Source organism: Tenrec ecaudatus (assembly GCF_050624435.1).
Source record: "Tenrec ecaudatus isolate mTenEca1 chromosome 1 unlocalized genomic scaffold, mTenEca1.hap1 SUPER_1_unloc_14, whole genome shotgun sequence".
NCBI lineage: Eukaryota > Metazoa > Chordata > Mammalia > Afrosoricida > Tenrecidae > Tenrec > Tenrec ecaudatus.
In genome coordinates, this window is record NW_027457554.1 from 583,937 (window position 1) to 590,711 (window position 6,775).

Sequence of the window (6,775 nt, forward strand, 5' to 3'; positions counted from 1 at the left end):
CCACATTTTCAATTATATGATTTTTTGTTCCATGATTCTTGATACATCATGATCCCTTCGACAGCTCGTGGTCACACAGGCTGGTGTGTTTCTTCCATGTGGGCTTTGTTGCTTCTGAACTAGGTGGCCACTTGTTTATCTTTGAGCCTTAAAGATCCCAGATGCTATATCTTTTGACAGCCAGGCACCATCAGCTTTCTTCACCACATTTGCTTATGCACACGTTTGTCTTCACTGATCGTATCAGGAAGGTGGGCACCCACTGATACGATTTTTAGTTCTTTGATGTCTGATAACTGGACCCTTCTACACCTCGTGGTCAGCCAGGCTGGTGTTCTTCCTCCATGTGGGCTTTGATACTTCTCAGCTAGATGGCCGCTTATTTATCTTCAAGCCTTTAACACCCCAGACGCTATATCTTTTGATAGCCGGGCACCGTCAACTTCCTTCACCACATTTGCTTATGCACACATTTTTCTTCAGCAATCGTGTCGGGAAGGTGTGAATCCTGGAATGCCAATTTAATAGAACAACGTGCTCTTGCATTGAGTAAGTGCTTGAGTGGAGGCCCAATGTCCATCTGCTGCCTTAGTACTAAACCTTTAAATATATGCACATAGATCTGTTTCCCTACACTCATATAAATATATTTACATATGTATATTCCATCTTTGGACCTCTATAAAAACCCTTTGTCACCTAGTTCTCTCCTCTATTTCCTTTTACTTTCCTCTTGTCCCACTATCATGCTCAGCCTTCATTTGGGTTTCAGTAATTTCTCTCGGTTACCTTGCCCTTGCTGAATCCCTACCAGACCACTCACACCCTCTTTGCTACTGATTTTGGATAACTTATTGCTCCCCTGTCCCTGGGTTGTTCAGCACTACCCCTTTGCCCCCTTCTCTCCCACTCCCCTATTCCCCCGGAACTATTGGTCCCCTTGTTTTCTCCTCCAAACTATTCATGCAGTCTATCGTATCTAGATAGGTCTGTAGAGATAATAATATGCACCAAAAATCAAGTCATTGCAAGATAGGCAATGAGTGAGAACACAGCAATGACAACAAAAAGGAAACCAATTACCCATAGAAGAATAAATTAATTTTGGAAGGCAAATGCTTTGAAAATGATGAGGGCAAAGAATGTACAGATGTGCTTTATACAACTGATGTATGTATGGATTCTGATAAGAGTTGTATGAGTCCCTAATAAAATGCTTTTTTAAGAATAAAAGAAAAAAAATTTAAAGAAAGAAAATCCTATACATAGATGAAGGTCTGATTTTTAATCTCTAGGCGTGTCCTTCAGTCAGGTACAATGGGGTACCATGCTTTGGCCCCAGAGTCTGTCCTTTGTACTACCTCAGGGGCTCCCTGCTCTGCTCCCACGGTTGCTCTGCCACACAGTTTTAGTGGTTTGCCTCAGTGCCATAGGATCAGTCTGGGCCAGTTCTAACCCTGAGTCTCCAGTGTTGTCCCCCTTAGGGCCCTGGGTCATCAATGGACGGTGTGTCTCGTGGTGGGATAAGCCCCATTGTCCACTCTGTCCATTGGCTGTTCAGAGCCGGGATATCGTCCTCCAGGCCTGATGGGCCAGGATGTGCTCCACTCTCTCTTCCTCCCCCTTCTTTGCTCCCATTTGCTCTGATCAAACATGCCCCTCTCTCCTAGATGCAGCTTCAGTGCTGTCCTCTGAAGTAAATTCTTCTGGGGGCAGGGGCAGTTGTCCACATAGCTGGTATGGGAGCCCAGCCCTCAGGCCCCTCCACTGGCTCCCCACTCCGTGCGGGCACACTGCATTCATCTGGCACTGGCTTTATATCTGGTCCCTCTTTCCCTGTGGAAACACAAACAATACCCTCCCCTTGGGTGGGCCAGTCAGGCACCTTTTCTCTGGAGCTTCCCTCAGCACCACCTTAGGTTGTGTCCATGCCCAAGCCCAGGTCCAGGAAAGGCTATGCGCCATGCAGGATGCTTGGGAGCAGGTCTTTCAGGCCTGGGAACGGAAGCAAAGGAGACGGCAGGCCATGCACCGCAAGCAGCTCTTCCTCAGACTGTGTGGCATCTGGACAAGATCCTGCAGGCCCAGGAGACAGCTCCCCTCACCACACACAGACACACTGACCCCAGGACCTCCAGTTCTCCTGTAGTACCACCCCAATCCCCCTTGCTTCCTGGATCACTGGCTGCTATTCTGATACGGAGTTAGATAGTGTGTCTTCCCAAGTGGCCAAGGGGACACCTGAGCCTCAGGTCACTCAGGGCCATCTCCTCCCCACACCTGGCCCCGGCCAGCCAAGCCCTACGCGGTTTGGTTGGAAATTGATGGGGCTCCTCCCCACTTCGTCAAAAGTTGGATGTACCTAACGGCCCCCAGGTTGGAGTGCTCTTCTTCCTCAGGTTCCGTCCCCTCCTGCTCAGCACCTACCTCCCCACCCCCAGCCGCAGGCCCCTTGATGCACCCCCAGAGAGCCCAGGCTGTTAACCAAGGTTCTGGCAGGTGTTGCTGTCTAGGGTTCCCTTTGAACCACCATCTGTTCCCCCGATCCCCCCCCCACCTCTGTGTCACCTCCATGGCTGCCCCAGGTCTTCCAGGAAGCCAGTGCCCTGGAGGGCTCTGTCGAAGAGGTGGAGAGGCTGATCCAGAAGCATGGCACCTTCCAGAGGTGCTGAGCACACAGGACAGGGAGGTGATGGCCGGGACGGTCATGGGCGTGACCCTGATAAGGCCGGGGTATCCAGACTGTTGGGGCACACGGGTGAGGTGTGTATGCACACCGAACCTGTTCTGGTGGGTGAGGGATTACCAAGGAGCCAGGGTCTCCAATCCAGGGCTGGTGACCAAGCCGAGGTGCCCAAGCACCCAGAAGCGCATGGGGATGGGTTAGGCCACACTCTGGGGACCACAGAGGGCATTTGGATCTGCCCATATCACATGGCCCCTGCTTCTTTCTGCCCAGGAGCCTGGCCAACCCTCAACTGCAGAGCTGTTAGTGAGGGTTAGAGACTTATAGTGAGGGCTATGGGCTGTGAGCCAGCCCCAGCAGGGGTACACTCGGTACTCAAGGCTGGGTCCACTTCCCACCTCCCACTACACAGGAGTCTGCGCTGAGAGAGCAGGCCAGGGTGCTGCCAGGCCTCTGGGTTCAGGGCCTACTGGGCACGTTATGAGAGCGGCCGGCTTGAGTGGAAGCCCTGGGAGAAGGTCAGCGACACAAGCTTCACACCTCTCTGATTACTGCCGGCTTTCTCAGGGCTGCTAGCCAGGTCAGAGGGCACCCCACCTGAACCCCATTTTACCTTTAGAAGTGACCTTCAGCCCCACTAGGGGCCAAGCGGCGGCCTGCGGTGGAACGGGATGTGGAGAATTAATGGCTTTTCCAGGGGCAAAGCTAGGACTGGAGCCCAGGGCCCTTGATTCTCAGACCCGTGTGGACACCTGTCATCGTGATCGGCAGAGTAGACAGGGCCCCAGGGGTGGGTGAGGGGCACCCTCCACATGAGAACACACTCATGGCCCCTGCCCAGCCACTTCCTAGATCTGAAGACTGATGGGCCTGGGCCCTGTCATCTTGGGTGAAAGAAAAATTATTGTGCTGTCCCTGAGCCTGGTCAGCATTTCACTCCTTGGCACAGCCCGAGGGGTAGACGGGGTCACCACTTGGGGCCAAGGCAGTATGAACATCAGGGCACTGATGTCCCGACCATCACACAGGACGGCGACTGGATCCAGGGGTGGGGCCAGCAGCTGGAATTGCCTGTCCCTCTTTGGGACCAAAAAGAGAAGCTGATGCGGTTTCAGAAACACCTGGCCTATGAGACAGAGACCCCATGGAAGGGAGGCAGGAAGGGAATTGACAGGAAGGCCTGGGACCCCTGCTAGGTACTGGTTTTCCATCCAGCAGCCTTGTCCCCAACACCCACAGTGTCACTGTGCAGACACTAATCAGACTCTGTCACCTGCCTGAGGCCAAGGCCAAGACCAGCCAGGAAGAAAGGATCGAAGAGAACCCTGGGCAGAAGGGCAGAGGCCAAGCCTGTAATGTGCCCGTCCTCCACAGTGTGCCCTTGCTAGAGTCCTGGGCCTTGGGAAGGCTCTAGAGAGCATGGAGAGGCTGCTGCACAGACACGAGGCCTTGGAGCAGGAGATGGGCCTCCTCCAAGTTCAGGGGCAGGTATGCCACTGGGTCTAGCATCGGGGCCAGGCCAGGGGACCTCTTCTGTGGGACCCTGCAGAGGAAGAGCTGAGCCAGTACACTCCCATGCCAGGGGCCTCTTGAGCACAACCTGATCCCCTTCCTCAGCCTCCGGACATCCCCCATATCCCGGAGCAAAAGGCAGACCTCCTCAACCAGAGAAGCCTAGGGTCAGCCCGCAGTTTCGGCCACAGGTGCCAACAGTTTATGGACAGCTGGCAACAGCTCCAGAGCGGAGCCCAGAAGTGGTATGGACACCCTTTGGGTCCATTTCTTCACTCCTGCCCCCCTTCAGCAGTCAAGTCCCATGCATCTCCTTGACTCCTTGTTTTAGGGTACAAAAGAGACCTTCAGGACAAACAATGTAAAGAAAACATCGATCAAGTCTTAAAAGAGACCACGACCACACAATGACCCAGACACATCATCCGTGAAACAAATCCAGGGAGACTCATATGTGTGTAAGAAAGAGGTCTACTGGCGATATCTAAAACAGATGGAAATAGAGTTACCATATGACCCAGCAACTCCCCCTCCCCATTACTGGGCAAGAAAAAAACCAAGGTCAGACATCTGTGCTCCAATGTTCATTGTGGCACAGTTCACAATTGCAAGGAATTGGAAACAACCCAAATTTCCATCACCTGACAATTGGATTAAAAAGCTGGGGTACCTCTACCAGCAGGGATCAACGATGTAATGTCACACCGGAAGTTTCGGTGCCCCAGCATGGGTCTCTGGGCTTCCTGCCTCGGAAGCGCAGCAGCCGGCACGGCGGGAAGGTGAAGAGCTTCCCCAAGATGACGCCTCCAAGCAGGTCCACCTGACGGCCTTCCTGGGCTACAAGGCCGGCATGACCCACATTGTGCGCGAGGTCGACAGGCCAGGCTCCAAGGTGAACAAGAAGGAAGTGGTGGAGGCCGTGACCATCATGGAGACCCCTCCCATGGTGGTGGTGGGCATCGTGGGCTATGTGGAGACACCTCGCTGCCTCCGGACCTTCAAGACGGTCTTTGCGGAACACATCAGTGACGACGAGTGCAAGCGGCGGTTCTACAAGAACTGGCACAAGTCGAAGAAGAAGGCTTTCACCAAGTACTGCAAGAAGTGGCAGGATGACGAGGGTAAGAAGCAGCTCGAGAAAGACTTTAGCAGCATTAAGAAGTCCTGCCCGGTCATGCGCGCCATCGCCCACACCCAGACGCGCCTGCTCCACCTGACGGAGATGCAGGTGAACGGGGGCTCGCTCCGTGGCTGAGAAGCTGGACTGGGCCCGAGAGAAGCTGGTGCCTGTGAACCAGGTGTTCTGGAAGGATGAAATGATCGACGTCACGGGGGTGACCAAGGGCAAAGGCTACAAAGGGGTCACCAGTCGTTGGCACACCAAGAAGATGCCCCTTAAGACCCACCGAGGGTTGCACAAGGTGGCTTGTATCATGGCCTGGCATCCCGCCCGCGTGGCCTTCTCGATGGCACGCGCTGTGCAGAAAGGCTACCACCACTGCACAGAGATCAACAAGAAGATCTATAAGATTGGCCAGGGCTACCTCGTCAAGGATGGCAAGCTTATCAAACAACGCCTCCACCGACTATGATCTCTCTGACAAGAGCTTCAACCCCCTGGGCGACTTTGTCCACTACGGGGAAGTGATCAATGACTTTGTCATGCTCAAGGGCTGCATGGTGGGCACCAAGAAGCGAGTGCTGACTCTGCACAAGTCCCTGCTGGTGCAGACCAAGCGCCGTGCCCTGGAGAAGATCGACCTCAAGTTCATCGACACCACCTCCAAGTTTGGCCATGGCCATTTCCAGACCGTGGAAGAGAAAAAAGCTTTCATGGGACCACTCAAGAAAGACCGGATTGCCAAGGAGGAAGGCGCATAACAGATGGTACAGCTGGTGGGATCAGAATAAAAATTTCTTTTTCAGTGGGGGGAAAAAAACTGTGGTACACACATACAATGGAGTACTACGCATCGCTAAAACGTAGTGATGAACTTATGAAGCACATCACTGCATGGGAAGAACTGGAGGAAAGCATGCTAAGCGAAGTAAACCAAGCACAAAAGGACAAGTACACATTGTGTCCACGGAAGTAAGCTTTAAAAAAATGCAAAAGGGACATAGGGGAAAAGCTACTGTATGAACATTCCTGGGGTGAGGACCAGGTAATATGGCAGGGACCAGACCAAATTCAGGGATACACATGGTAGACAGATAAAAAGAGGCGGGGAAAGAAAAGTAATAATAATAATAAATAAATGGGTAGCGGGGTCACGGGGCACTAACCCGCCCAAGGGTGCCACCGTGAACCCGTATATCTCCGATCTGCCTGCCTCTGTGCCTTTCCCTGTGCTCACACTTTCTCTACTTGGCTCGTTCCTACACCTGTTTTTTGTGTCTGGCTTATGTCATTACCAGCAGCCCTGCTGGCGTAGTGGTTAGGAATTAGACTGTGATCTGCAAGACCAGCAGTTCAAGTCCACCAGCTGCGCCTTGTGAGAAAGATGTAGCTTTCTATGTCTGTAAAAGAGTTACCATCCCCGGGACCCGTGGAGCAGTTCCACTCTGCCCTTTGAG

General features: G+C 53.1%; 1 pseudogene; it reads left to right on the forward strand.

The window, feature by feature from the left end:
• The first annotated feature begins 1,499 nt into the window (after nucleotides 1–1,499).
• On the forward strand, nucleotides 1,500–6,079 carry LOC142435785 (large ribosomal subunit protein uL3 pseudogene; annotated as a pseudogene).
• The last annotated feature ends 696 nt before the right edge of the window (nucleotides 6,080–6,775 follow it).